The sequence below is a fragment of the Oncorhynchus mykiss genome, chromosome 7 (assembly GCF_013265735.2).
Source record: "Oncorhynchus mykiss isolate Arlee chromosome 7, USDA_OmykA_1.1, whole genome shotgun sequence".
Classification (NCBI taxonomy): Eukaryota; Metazoa; Chordata; class Actinopteri; order Salmoniformes; family Salmonidae; genus Oncorhynchus; species Oncorhynchus mykiss.
This window is the reverse complement of record NC_048571.1, coordinates 48006915-48022626: the sequence shown is the minus strand read 5'-3', so window position 1 is coordinate 48022626 and position 15712 is coordinate 48006915. Positions and strand designations below refer to the sequence as shown.

At 41.7% G+C, this 15712-nt stretch overlaps 1 long non-coding RNA gene across 2 annotated transcripts; it reads right to left on the bottom strand.

Annotated features, from left to right (window-relative positions):
• Positions 1-451: 451 nt before the first annotated feature.
• LOC118965382 lies at positions 452-1138 on the bottom strand. Of its 2 annotated transcripts, none has more exons than XR_005052709.1 (2): positions 942-1138; positions 452-754 (listed from the first exon to the last, which is right to left on the bottom strand). It is a non-coding gene; the product is annotated as an uncharacterized LOC118965382 (long non-coding RNA). The 2 variants fall into 2 exon arrangements; XR_005052708.1 differs by having other exon boundaries at positions 947-1138.
• Between the last annotated feature and the right edge of the window lie 14574 nt (positions 1139-15712).

The following is a 15712-nucleotide window of genomic DNA, read 5'->3' as shown; positions in this document are numbered from 1 at the left end:
GTGTTTGTTTGCAGACAGCACTCAAAAAACAAACAAAAAAAATGGGGTCCGCTTTTGGTAGAAACAACTCATTAATTATTTAGGACAGCAAACATGACTGGCTGCTAATCTACATAGCCTTTAAAAGGCCCCACAATTTATAATGCAGGCCTTTCTCTCCCACTGTGGGGACATTCTGAGGCTGTCTTAACCCTGCCTGTCCACAACGCTGCTGTGTCTCTGGAATGGAGGCCATGTCAAAACTCTGCCAGGATACTTTGTCTTTACCCCAAATGTGGTGTGTGTGCAGGGGTGTTTATGTACTCAACTGTATGAGGATTTAGAGCAGGGTTGAGTAAAGCCTAAACATATGTGAATGAGTTTTTCCTGCCCGTCTCAGATATGGGAAATCTCAAGTTATTTTGTGGCCCAGTGCAATTTCAGAAAGTATTAATGACAACCAGGCAAGTTCCATAATTAATAATACTTTATTTGGAAAAAGTTAGGAAGTGTCAAAAATATTATTTAAAAAAAAATAAAGTCTCCTAAAAAAATAGAAATTCCATCCCAAAAACCGATTGGGTAAAATCCACCAATCAACATTTCTTATTTTCCAACAGTCAATATTCATCCAAATGTAGCCTGTGTAGTCGAGTCCAACGTGGTGTCAGTTCCTCCACTTTTAGTAAGGCCTCTTCTCCTTACTAGCTCTCCATTGAATCGCTTTCTCTACACAGGTTCCCTTCTCCGTTTAGGACGGGGTTCAGGTCCGTTCCTGGGAAGGCGGCAGTGTAAGTATCCGAGTCAGGTAGATACAGTTTCCCCGTGTTAATTCCTGTTTACTTCTTTCTATATCTTCAGCACAATGTTAGCTCATATCTTGCGTAATCATAACTTATCCAAAGTGCACACATTACAGAAGTGACGTTGATCCGTAGATAAGAACGAGAGGAAAACAGTACTTCACTTTAGTTCATAGGAGCAGGCTGCCATCTGAGCGCTGTGTGTCTGCACCGTAGGATGCTGGGAGAGAGGCTTGCTCACTGGCTGTGTGCTTCTGTCCTTTAGGGAGTCCTGTTCATTTACTTCACCTGTGCACAATCAAGAGCGGAAAGAGAGGCACGCAGGAATGTCGCCTCTCAATTTAGATTAGAGCATGTCATTGGCAAACGAGTTTACAGATGCTGTCCGGTGTCTTAAACGCAACAAATTTGTAACATATTGTACGAATTGGATTCATAACATATCATCCAAAGTTTTTGCAGGACGTAACATCATACAAAATGGATGACATATATAATTGCATGATGTAGTATACAAAAAATAGGGATTGGTTTGTGAGCACCGCTTTCTAAACTGCTGGCTGAAATTATACAGAAGTTCTTGAGTGTCACTTTAGTAGATGTCATGGCACACATGATAATTTAGAACATGTGTAACAGTTTAGCTTCCGTCCCTCTCCTCGCCCCAAACCAGGGACCCTCAGCACACATCAACAACTGACACCCACGAAGCATCGTTACCCATCACGCCACAAAAGCCACGGCCCTTGCCGAGCAAGGGGAACGACTACTTCAAGGTCCTCAGAGCGAGTGACGTCAACAATTGAAACGATATTAGTGAGCACCACCGCTAACTAGCTAGCCATTTCACATTGGTTACGTTCATCTCTCTTTTGACCTCCTCCCTTTCCCCAGCAACCAGTGATCCAGGTCACAGCACCAATGTAACAGTTTAGCTTCTGTCCCTCTCCTCGCCCCTACCTGGGCTTGAACCAGGGACCCTCTGCACACAACAACAACTGACACCCACGAAGCATCGTTACCCATCGCACCAAAAAAGCCACGGCCCTTGCAGAGCAAGGGGAACAACTACTTCAAGGTCCTCAGAGCGAATGATGTCCCCGATTGAAACGCTATTAGCGCGCACCACCGCTAGCCATTTCACATCGGTTACACATGCATGTGGGTAGCACTCCTGAGAATTTAGGATACGCGTTATTCGTAGCACACGTGAGATTTCACACTTCAATTATTGAACATGCAGCATTTGTGAATAGGTTGACACTGCAAACATACTTCAAAACATGTGAGCACAGCAAACATGAGAGGGGGAAAAAGGAAGCTCATCATTACCAGGTGACTTGTGTACAGGAACTTTCCATTTACAGAACAACTTGACACATTTTGTAATGTACTCGCCTGTTTAAAAACTGATTACATGAGTAATTATTTTAGACAGCGGGGTTCCTTGTTAAACCAACCTACAGGCGCCACCTGCTTAGTATGTGTGGCAGTTATTACAGCAAATACGGTATATTATATATGCAAACGGTAAGACGTCAACAGGGTTTAGTTAATTAGCAAGCAATGTGAGCATGGCTTTCCAAACAGAGGCTTCTTTTACTCTGGAGCGAAGGTCTCAGCATGGGGCCCCACTTTGATCTGTAGATCCCACGGTCTGAAGGAGCACTGCTCCTACTAGCAGCACTGTCAGTCAGACAGGGAAATTTCCATGTAAAAAGCCCCATGAGCACTAACATCAGAAGTTTATATAGGAGAACATGAAAGCTAAGTCTATATATATTTTTTAATTAAGGCATGTATAAATGTTTTTAACCATTTCTATCCAAAAAAAAGTAGGAATAAGCAATGGCTTTGATTTCTGCTCAAACAGATGGAAAAGGGGTCTTAGGAAACAGTTGCAGAAAAAGTCTTAAAGCTGCAATATGTAACCTTTTGGGCGACTAGAGCAAATTCACATAGAAATCCCAGTTATAGATCTGTCATTATCATTGAAAGCAGGTCTAAGAAGCGGAAGATCTGTTCTATGTGCTCTATTTCTATGCTTCCCGTTCTTAAGTTTTGTTTTTGCATCTTTTGCTTTTGGTTTTGTACACCAGCTTCAAACAGCTGAAAATACAATGTTTTTGGTTATTGAAAATATATTTCCATTTAGATGGCACCATGATTTTCTACACTATGCATTGCTTGTTTTGTCACATAAACTTAAATCAGGCAAACTATTAGAATTTTTGCAACCAGGAAACGGCGAAGATATTTCTGCATGTTGTACCTTTAAAAGGTATTAAAGACATCAAAACAATAATGTTGAAGAAAAGACCTCTGACAACTAATATCAACATTTATATTTAGCTTAGCAGAAATTTGCCTTCTGGAAGTTATATTGCCTAGTGTCTTGTCATTCTGTTACCAAAAACACACATATATTTAAAGCTAGAATCCTTAATTGAAAAAATAACAAAGAGGTCACCCAGCTTGTGTTACCGCGCTTCTGTTTTGGTAAAAAGCTGAGGGATGGGCCTGTAGAAATGTAGGGCCCAATAAAATCCATAATGTGGAGAACGCAGACAGAATCAAGACGTTAAAACGCAATTCAACAATATAATATATATATTTTTTAACTTAGTAGGGAATAAACTTAAGGTATTTCAAATGAATTAATTTTCCCAAGTTTATCATAAGACATGAACAGAATATATCAGTGATTTGAATTTCCTGCAAATTTCAGAAGAGGCAACGAGAATTCCCGATCTGTGTATGTGCGGTGCACGTGTCTACCACTTTGTGTAGCCGTTAGCGATGCTGCTAATGATAACCTTTTTCGGGTATAGATAGAAAGGCTTTCCCATAAACATTCTCAATTAAATGTTAACTATACTGAACAAAAATATAAACATGCAACAATTTCAACGATTTGACTTTACTGCACATTTTTAGATTGGCCTTTTATTGTCCACAGTACAAGGTGAACCTATGTAATGATCAGGCTGTTTAATTACCTTCTTGACATGCCACACCTGTCAGGTGGTTTAAGCATTGTTGTGGACTTAAAACATCCAATTTAGTTAGTTTTTCTACTGAAAAGTGTATTTTGAGAGTGAAAACCTGAAGAAACAGGGAAAAGAAACTCTGGAAAAACTAAATGGAGAAAACGGAATTTAGAAAATAACTAAACGGGATCTGGCCAAAAGTTTAACAGATTTTATAGGGCCCTAGAAATGTAACCACTCTCAAATGTGTAAGGATCGAAGCTGGTAGACGAGAAACAAGTACAGGGAGTGAACATTTAATTAATGACGGACATGGAACAGGACAGCGTTCTGAAGAGAAAACATAACAACATTAATGCTGACACGGGGAACCAACTGAGGAACAGACAGATATAGAAGGGCAATCAACAAAGTAATGGAGTTCAGGTGAGTCCAATATTGCACAGCTACGCGTAATGATGGTGACAGGTGTGCGTAATGAATGGCAGTTTGGCGCCCTCGAGCGCCAGAGAGGGGGAGTGGGAACAGGTGTGACAAAATGCCTATACATAGCTATAGACGGACCATCCATGATATCAAAATGATAGTTTTAAACGTGTTGAGGCAATACAGTGTTTGTTTACATTTACATTGTTTACAAACATTGTAGTTAAACAAGATTGTTTTTGGGGTTCTGATGGGATACGACAGTTGAACTAAGCTCATGAGGCATTTATAAGTTATAATCTTAAAGAATCAATGGGTATATGTCATACATTTATAAGTCAGTTAATGTCACCTCCCCCGGCTCTTACTGACATCTACTTATGAGCCCTCTCTCTTTTCATTTACTGTAACCAGCCCTCTCACCCACTTAGCACCGACCGACACCGGACGACCATGGATGTTGAAATGTAGTTTAAATTTGGTCAATCCAAGTATGAACCAATCTAAAAGTCTGTTTCACAAGTTTGGACAGCACAGTACAGTGCAGTGCAGTACAGTACAGTAGAGCACAGTGCAGTACATTAAAGTACAGTACAGTAAAGAAAAATAGAGTAGAATATAGGCCAGTACAACACAGTACAGTAATGTACAGTAGAGTTTAGTATAGTACAGTAGAGTAGAGCACACTAGACTAGAGTACAATATAATTTACTGTAGTGTCAGTGTTTCCCCTAGGATTTCTTTTCAGCAGCAGTGGCAAAGTTAGCATGCTAGCTGTTCCCATAGACTTCTATTCATTGAGGCAATGCTAGTGAGCCTTTGCGCTAGTTAGCAACTTCCTTCCATTAGTTCATCTATATCTGTGTAAGTAGAAAAAGGGCTTAATTGCCAGAATGCCTTTATAAACGCAGAAATATACACTACCGTTCAAAAGTTTGGTGTCAATTAGAAATTTCCTTGTTTTTTAAATAAATGCAATTTTTTTTGTCCATTAAAATAACATCAAATTGATCAGAAATACAGTGCAGATATTGTTAATGTTGTAAATGATTATTGCAGCTGGAAATGGCTGATTTTTAATAGAATATCTACATAGGCGTACAGAGGCCCATTATCAGCAACTGTCACTCCTGTGTTCCAATGGCACGTTGTGTTAGCTAATCCAAGTTGATCATTGTAAAAGGCAAATCGATCATTATAAAACCCTTTTGCAATTATGTTGGCAAAGCTGAAAACTGTTGTTCTGATTAAAGAAGCAATAAAACTGGCCTTCTTTAGACTAGTTGAGTATCTGGAGCATCAGCATTTGTGGGTTCGATTACAAGCTCAAAATGTCCAGAAACAAAGACTTTCTTCTGAAACTCGTCAGTCTATTCTTGTTCTGAGAAATTAAGGCTATTCCATGCAAGAAATTGCCAAGAAACTGAAGATGTCGTACAACGCTGTGTACTACTCCCTTCACAGAACAGCGCAAACTGGCTCTAACCAGAATAGAAAGAAGAGCGGGAGGCCCTGGTGCACAACTGAGCAAGAGGACAAGTACATTAGAGTGTCTAGTTTGAGAAACAGATGCCTCACAAGTCCTCAACTGGCAGCTTCATTAAATAGTACCTGCAAAACACCAGTCTCAACGTCAACAGTGAAGAGCCGATGCTGGCCTTCTAGGCAGAGTTCCTCTATCCAGTGTCTGTGTTCTTTTGCCCATCTTAATATTTTATTTTTATTGGCCAGACTGAGATATGGCTTTTTCTTTGCAACTCTGCCTAGAAGGCCAGCATCCCGAAGTCACCTCTTCACTGTTGACGTTGAGACTGGTGTTTTGCGAGTACTATTTAATGAAGCTGCCAGTTCAGGACTTACGAGGCATCTGTTCCTCAAACTAGACACTCTAATGTGGTACACCAGTGTTGAATAAAAATGTTTCCTTCTTGCTAAAAGTCAATGTAATCTTCCACTTCTCAGATTCCTAACACCTCTCACATTGTCATTCTAGAAACTGTTCATGACACTGAGGTTGACACATGGCCGCCCTGCTCCAGACAACATTTCTACTTCCTCCTGTTGGCACGCGACTCCAGACAAGAGGTGGATGGGACATGGGTGAGGACCTCCCTTTTTCTTTTTTCATTAGTTCTGTCTGTCTATTCCATTGTTTTCTTTCTACCATATTGAGGATCATGCATGTGCGGAGAGGTTGGGCGCTCATGAATGAATTATATCAATACCTTGGGGCGCAGAGGCAATTGCTTGAAAGAAATTGTGGTTGTCCATAAATGCCTAATGAACTATTTATGGACACAATGGGAGCTTGTGATGTGAGAGGACAAATAAATAAGGCGAGAATACATTAAACATGACAAGATGATGAGCGGTATGTATCATCACTCGCGTCCTAATGACCCTTAGACGTTCGGCTAAATCAATGCCTTGCCGTCATGGAAAATGGTGTACTATTAATATATGGTGTGGTTATTAGCATAAGTTGGCCTTACACACAGGTGAATATCTACCAAATGGTACTCTTGACACTGATCCACATTGCTATGTGTGTTCAGAATACTGTAGCATTTTCAGTAATGGCGAGGGGCTGATATAGTGTGATTTGTATGCAGGGCCATGAGTCAGGCCAGTGTAGTATGGTAATGGACCAGTAGTGGTCTAAGTCCATGTGCCAAGAGGCTATTTGCATTTTACAAGTTGCCGAAAAGCTATACTGAGGGGTTTTGCAACACTGTACTCATCCCAGTGTCACTCAAGCCTCTGTGGTTGAGTCTCCACATTCAGAGCACCTCCATGCACGTCCTTTGTGATGGCTCACTCTCTCCCTGGGTAGTCATGGTGATCAAGCGTTGTCTCAGTGCTAGGGCCTGCTGATGGATAGACACCAGCATTCAGCCACGGATTTCTCTTTTTGAAGGGGGTGGGAGGAGTGGAGGGCTGGGGGAGGACTGGGAGAGGGGCTCAGCTCAGCCTTGAACCAAATAAACAGAGGGAATGAAAAGAGGAGTGCTTTCAGAGATAGAGAGGGGTCAGTCTCATTTGCGCAAAGTCCTCCCTCATCACAAACACAGCTGACACGGGACATTCTTATCAGCGAGGCGCACACTGGGCAAAAATAACAAATTCATTTGTAACGGAGCCTGCGAGCCAAGGACAATAGCCCAGCAGGACACAACGTAGATGTCTGTTAGGAGTATCAGAGGAAAGATCATTCATTCTTATTTATTCGCTGGCCCAACAACCTCACCCAAATGGGCTTACATGGCTCTCAGCTTGAAGCCCACTGAAGCCCAAAAAGGCAAGACAAGTTTCTCAAGGTTACTGCATACAGCTATGGCTCTTTGTGGATGGACTCCAAGGCTGGACTCTTTCCAGCCTTTTGCTGCACAGTTTTCAAATGTATTTATTTTTCTCTATCCACTTTGTTGCGCCACGTACAGTACATCACATATTGTACATTTATTGTAATAACACGAAATCTCTCTAAACTGATCCTCCACTCCACACTAATAGTCGTCCACATGCTGCAGAATCAATTTCCTCCTATGAATACTTCATTAGCTCCTTAATAAACAGCTCGCTATCCACCGTGTCAGGTGGAGTAATGTTAACCCCCCAGATGTGAGCTATTTTTGTTTCCATTTTCCACTAGTTAGACTTTTTTTCCCTGAATCAGCCATCATGGTGGATGAGAGAAGAGCACCCATCGGGACGTTAAACCTGCAGGGTTAGACTGACCTGCCTTTATGACCTCACCTTCCACAGTGTGTCTGCTACTTATCTGATTCATCCATTGTAGTAAAGCAATGTTAGTTGTTTTCAACACAATCCAATAATTACATTATAGATCTTCCCTGAAAGCTGAGGTAATTGCAGGCTAAAGCTTTCAGTATTTAAACTGGATCTTTGCAATAGCAAACCTCAACCTCTCACCTATCAGTCATCATAAAGCCTAAACAAGGAACATAGATTATAAACTGGTAATAGGATGTAGTAAGGATGAGACCAGGAAGTAATAGGCAGAAATAAAGTAGAAATTGTGCACCAATTTTAAAAGCCTGTTATATTCCAGCACCTGTGTTTTTAAGGATGTGGGTATGACCACAAATTGTGACCTTTCATTTAATATAGACCACATGGAGAATTCAATAAATCCAATTTTTTTATTCAGCATTTTGACATACCCCTCCGCCAACCCTGTGTCGAGTTTCACCATCATTGTAAAGCTCTTCATGACAGAATGCTCTTTATGAAAGAACGTAAAAAGTAGGTGAAATCAAATATTTTGTTTTTACCAAGTTACGCTTCTCAAAGGGCACCGAGTTGGTGGAGTGACCCAACACAGTCAGATGTCAGTGCCACGATGACACAGCTGAAGTGCATGAGAAAACACTATGAATAAATCATATTGTAAAGTGGTGTCATGGGCTCATGGGTTGGCATGTCATCTCTGCTCAGGAAAAACATGTCTGTCTCGAGGGGCTCGTCCTAATCCAGCCTCTTCTATGTTCACTGTTTACTGGATCACTGGGATGTGGTTTATACTAGGAGCTTCTCTTTGGTCTGGAATACACTCTGCAAGAGATATGATCATTTTATTACACTATGTGTTGTAATGAATCGTGTCAGACTGCTAAGACAATCAGAAAATAGCTTCTTGGAGACAGACCTGTCAAACCCTGATCTGTTTCACCTGTCCTTGTGATTGTCTCCACCCCCTCCAGGTGTCACTTATTTTCCCTGTTGTATTTATCCCTGTGTTTCCTGTCTCTCTGCCAGTTCATCTTGTAATTTCAAGTCAACCAGCGTGTTTTCCAGTGCTCCTGCTTTTCTATTCTCTTCTACTAGTCCTCCCGGTTTTGACCTTTGCCTGTTTTTCTGGACTCCATTCCCACCTGCCTGACCATTCTGCCTGCCCTGACCTCGAGCCTGCCTGCCATTCTGGACTCTGAACTGGTTTTGACCTTTTGCCTGTCCACGACCATTCTCTTGCCTACCCCTTTTGGATTGTTAATAAACATCTTGGACTCTAACCACCTGCCTCCTGTGTCTGCATCTGGGTCTCGCCTTGTGCCCTTATAAGACCATGTTCATCAGGATTTGTGAAGAAGTCGACCATTTACCAACAATGTAAAGGTTCTTATGTGCTGTAAGATTTCTAAAGGATGAATCAAGGACAGTCGTCAGATTTCATCATATCAAATGTGATTGTATGTTTTCATGTTGCGTGACAAACTGACAGATTATTTATTGTGTGCATTGCAATTTAATGCATTGTGAGGGGCCTACAATCTATCTCCCCTTCTGATTTCCATGAGAAATATAAAAATATAGGACTAGATAAAGGAATTATTGATTGGATGGGTGGGAGGAGGGGGAATGGGATGGGAGGAAGGGGAGAGGGAGGGAAGGAGGGGGAAAGTACGCCTAATGCGAGGAGAGGGAGAGGAGGGTTTCCATATGTAATCTGTGATGCTGTGGATACATTTAAATAACCTGTTGAGAGAAACACACTCGGTGTACAAAACATTAGGAACACCTGCGCTTTCCATGACAGACTGACCTGGTTAATCCAGGTGAAAGCTATGATCCATTATGGATGTCACTTGTTAAATCCACTTCAATCTGTGTAGATGAAGGGGAGGAGACAGGTAAAAAAAAAGTGTTGAAACCTTGAGACAATTGAGACATGGATTGTGTATATGTGCCATTCAGGTGACAAAAGAATGTAGCAGTAGGTGCCAGGCGCATCGGTTTGAGTGTGTCAAGAACTGCAACGCTGCTGGGTTTTTTACGCTCCACAGTTTTCTGTGTGTATCAAGAATGGTCCCTCACCCAAAGGACATCTAGCCAACTTGACACAACTGTGGGAAGCAATGGAGTCAACACAGGCCAGCATCTAAGTGGAATGCTTTCAACACCTTGAAGAGTTCCTGCCATGACAAATTGAGGCTGTTCTGAGGGCAAAAGGGGGTGCAGCTCAATATTAGAAGGTGTTCCTTATGTTTTGTAAACCGAAGCATCAATCACCAGGGAGACCAGGAGAAAGTGATGGATTCCTCCTAAAGCTCTAATGCACGACCCGAGCGGGCCCCGACATTATACATCGGGTTAGGGCAGGGTAGGGCATATTTTTCATAAATAACTAGTGTATGGGCAGGGCTCGAGTATCACTAAATCGATCACTAACTTTCATGGTGAGCCATTTGTTTATGCTCTGCTGCACAGTACAGTCATATCTGACTAAGATCATAACATGGTGTCAGAAGTGCTTCAACCTCATCAAATATAAAACAGGAGAGATTATTTCACAGAAATATTTTAATAATATTGTTCCTTGAGTTTTGTCTGAGATTAGAGTGATGAAAAGCAGCTAACAGCTAACCAGCTCTCTAATATTGCGAGTTTCATGGTTGCCATGGTGCCATGAGGAAGACAAGGCAGAGAGCTCTTGTACATTTGTAAATATTTTGTTGTTTTATTTTTATAGCATTTTTTTTAACCAACTTTTTGTTTTTCCATGACTTCTTGAGTGTTTCTGAGCTACAGTATATATTTATTTGGATCCCCATTAGCTTTTGCAGAGGGAGCAGCTATTCTTCCTGGTCCACAAAAAAACACAAAACATGACAAGTAACCAAACACTGGCACACTGATAGACAAGGATAATCACACACATTTAAAATATAATGATAAACATAAAAAATAATACAAACAATACAACAAAAAATAATAATGTGTGTGTTAAAGTGTGTCTATGTGTGCATGTGTTTGTGTGTGTCCCCTCACAGTTCCCGCCATTCCATGAAATGTTGTTTAGTTTCTTTAAAGGTAATTTAGCTGTTTACTTCAGTTATTAGAGAGCTCTGTAGAATACTGTGCGGTGCCGTGAATTCGTTTTGGACTTAGGGACTGTGAAGAGACCCCTGGTGGCATGTCTTGTGGGGTATGTATGGATGACTGAGCTGAATGTTATTTGATTATGCAGACAATCTGGAATTTTCATTGCAGTAATATATCTCATAAAAACGAGAAGAGAAGCAGTTCACTTCTCGTCAAACCTCAACCAGAAAAGACTGGCATGTTGTTGAAGTTAGTTATGTTTGTGTAGTTAAGAGCAAGAAGTGCTTCTCTCATTTGAGCCAGCTGCAGCTTTGCTAGGTCTTTCTTTGCTGCGCTTGACCATATTACCGGATAGTAATCAAGATGGTACAACACCAGAGCCTTAACAACTCGTACAGTTAGTTTTTGTATAAAAAATGCAGAACATCTTTTTATAGCAGCTATACCCCTCCCCATTTTCACAATAACTTTGTCAATATGACTTGCCCATGATAATTGACCATCCAATATTATACCTAGGAGTTTAGCTTCCTCAACTTGCTCAATGGTCACACCCTTTGTACACAACTCCAGTTGAGGTTTAGGTCTTAGAGAATGTTTTGAAACAAATACAAGGCTTTCAGTTTTAGATGTATTTAAGACCAGTTTATTATTAATCACTCATTCTGATACTGACTGTAACTTCTTATTTAGAATTTCAGTGAGCTCACTGGCTTCGGGTGCTGACATGTAGAGTGTTGAATCATCTGCAAAAATAGTCATTATAGCTTCATGTAAGGCCAGTGGCAAATCATTTGTAAAACTGAGAAGAGTAACGACCCAAGGCAACTGCCCTGAGGAACACCACACTGTACATATCTGATGTTAGAAAAGCTTCCATTGAAGAATACTCTCTGGGTTCTACTGGATAAATAACTCTCCAACGATGTGATGGCAGCTAGCAAAGGCTAGCTTTTTCAAACAGAAATGTGCATCCTGTAGCTCTAACTCCAAAAAGTTTTGGGACACTGTCAAGTCCATGGAGAACAAGAGCACCTCCTCAGCTACTTGCCTGAGCGCCCGCAGCTTCACCTTCACCCAAATCTGGATAGCAGATGTTCTGAAAGAGCTGCAAAACCTGGACCCGCACAAATCAGCTAGGCTAGACAATCTGGACCCTCTCTTTCTAAAACTATCTGCCGCCATTGTTGCAACCCCTATTACCAGTCTGCTCAACCTCTCTTCCGTGGCGTCCGAGATACCTAAAGATTGGAAAGCTGCCGCGGTCATCCCCCTCTTCAAAGGGGGTGACACTCTAGACCCAAATTGCTATAGACCTATATCCATCCTGCTCTGACTCTCTAAAGTCTTCAAAAGCCTAGTTAATAAACAGATCACTGACCATTTCGAATCCCACCGTACCTTCTCCGCTATGCAATCCGGTTTCGGAGCTGGTCACAGGTGCACCTCAGCCACGCTCAAGGTACTAAATGATATCGTAACCGCCATCGATAAGACATTACCGTGCAGCCGTCTTCATCGACCTGGCCAAGGCTTTCGACTCTGTCAATCACCGTATTCTTATCGGCAGACTCAATAGCCTTGGTTTCTCTAATGACTGCCTCACCTGGTTCACCAACCACTTTGAGTTCAGTGTGTTAAATCCTGTTGTCCGGACCTCTGGCAGTCTCTATGGGGGTGCCACAGGGTTCAATTCTCGGGCCAACTCTTTTCTCTATATATATCAATGATGTTGCTCTTGCTGCGGGTGATTCCCTGATCCACCTCTATGCAGACGACACCATTCTGTATACATCTGGCCCTTCTTTGGACACTGTGTTAACTAACCTCCAAACGAGCTTCAATGCCATACAACACTCCTTCCGTGGTCTCCAACTGCTCTTAAACACTAGTAAAACCAAATGCATGCTTTTCAACAGTTCGCTGCCTGCACCCTACCGCCCGACTAGCATCACCATCCTGGACGGTTCTGACCTAGAATATGTGAACAAATAGAAATACTTAGGTGTCTAAACTCTCCTTCCAGACTCTCATTAAACATCTCCAATCCAAAATCAAATCTAGAATTGGCTTTCTATTTCGCAACAAAGCCTCCTTCACTCACGCCGCCAAACTTACCCTAGTAAAACTGACTATCCTACCGATCCTTGACTTCGGCGATGTCATCTACAAAATAGCTTCCAATACTATACTCAGCAAACTGGATGCAATCTATCACAGTGCCATCGGTTTTGTTACCAAAGCCCCTTATACCACCCACCAATGCGACCTGTATGTTCTAGTCGGCTGACCCTCGCTACATATTCGTCGCCAGACCCACTGGCTCCAGGTCATCTATAAGTCTATGTTAGGTAAAGCTCTGCCTTATCTCAGCTCACTGGTCAAGATAACAACACCCACCCGCAGCACGCGCTCCAGCAGGTATATCTCACTGGTCATCCCCAAAGCCAACACCCCCTTTGGCCGCCTTTCTTTCCAGTTCTCTGCTGCCAGTGACTGGAACGAATTGCAAAAATCGCTGAAGCTGGAGACTTATATTTCCCTCACTAACTTTAAACATCAGCTATCTGAGCAGCTAACCGATCGCTGCAGCTGTATATAGTCCATCTGTAAATAACCCACCCAATCTACCTACCTCATCCCCATATTGTTTTTATTTACTTTCTGCTCTTTTGCACACCAGTATCTCTACTTGCACATCATCATCTGCTCATTTATCACTCCAGTGTTAATCTGCTAAATTGTAATTACTTCGCTACCATGGCCTGTTTATTGCCTACCTCCTCTCACGCCATTTGGACACACTGTATATAGACTTTCTTTTTTATATTGTGTCATTGAATGTACGCATGTTTTTTACATGTGTAACTCTGTGTTGTTGTTTGTGTCACACTGCTTTGCTTTATCTTGGCCAGGTCACAGTTGTAAATGAGAACTTGTTCTCAACTAGCTTACCCGGTTAAATAAAGATGAAATATATATATTTTTTAAATGGCAGGTGATGTAAAACCATAGCAAGTGAGTTTCTTGAATAACAATTTCTGATTAATAACATCAAAGGCTTCACTGAAATCTATCAATACAGCTCCAACTATCACCTTATTTTCCTTTTTATTTTAAACAAATAATCTGTTATCAGTTGAGTTCCCTTCTCAATATGGGGCTGCAGGGTACCCTAGTGGATAGAGTGTTGGACTAGTAACTGAAATGTTGCAAGTTCAAATCCCCGAGCTGACGAGGTACAAATCTGTCGTTCTGCCCCTGAACAGGCAGTTAACCCGCTGTTCCTAGGTCATCATTGAAAATAAGAATTTGTACTTAACTGATCTGCCTAGTTAAATGTAAAAAATATATATGCATGCTGAGAGTCAGTAGTTAACTTATCTGAAATATTGTATTTGGTCACACAAATTCTCTCCATTAGTTTACTAAGAGTAGGCAGCAAACTGCCAGCTGCTTTACTATTTTTAGGCAGTGGAATGACTTTACGGCTGTGGACACACACTCCTTTAGGCTTTGGTTAAAGGTATGGCAAAAAGGGGAGGCATAACGGTCTGCTACCATTCTCTATAGTCTCCCATCTAGGTTGACTATACCTTGTGGCTTATCATTATTAATGGATAACAATACTTTTTCCACTTCTCCCACAATAACTTGACCAAATTCAAAATAGCAATCCTTCTCTTTCATTACTAGATATTTTATACAAAAATATGATGATTCACTTTTCAATGTCATTCCACTTCTGAGTTATTTCACTTTACTAGTGAAATAGTAATTGAAATGAATTTTCTGCCCATGATATCATTTAAGGTACTCCAAAGTCTTTTCCCATTGTGTTTTATGTCATTTATCTTGGTTTGGGAATATAATTTCTTCCTATTTTTGTTAAGTTTAGTCAAAACATTTCACAATCTACATTATGTCAACCAATCATCTGAGCCGCCTGACTTGTTTGCCACCTCTTTAACATAATTTATTTGAACCATACAATTGTGCAATTCATCATCAATCCAGAGGGTTCTATTAGGTCTCACATGTCATTTCTTCAGAGTATGAAGGCTTGTCAACAATTGGCATGAATCATTTTACATATGCTTCCAGTGCTGCATCTTGATTCACTTCCTCATACACATCAGACCAGCTGTAACGTTCTGAGTGTAGTGGGTGAGAAGTCAGGCGCAGGAAGCAGAGAGTTCAGGGGAGTGCTATTTTAATGCACCACAACGGTGAACATAAGCCAACCCCACGAAAACACAGGGCGTAAACAAAACAAACGCCCCAAACAGGGGGACTTAAACGGTCCAGAAAAGACCCACGAAATGGGAAAGCACGTAACTCACAGACGTGCACACAAGTTTACACAACACAGAAGGTCACAATAAATAATCCCGCACAAGGAACCAGGCGGGCCGGCTGACTAAATAAAGCCTCACTAATTATACAGAATTCAAAACAGGTGCACTCAATGAACACATAAGGGAGGGGGAGGAAATAATCAGTGGCAGCTAGTAGGCCGGCGACGACGACCGCCGAGCGCCACCCGAACGGGAAGGGGAGCCACCTTCGGTCGGAGTCGTGACAGTACCCCCCCCTTGACGCGCGGCTCCCGCAGCGCGCCGACACCGGCCTCGAGGTCGACCCGGAGGACGAGGCGCAGGGCGCTCCGGA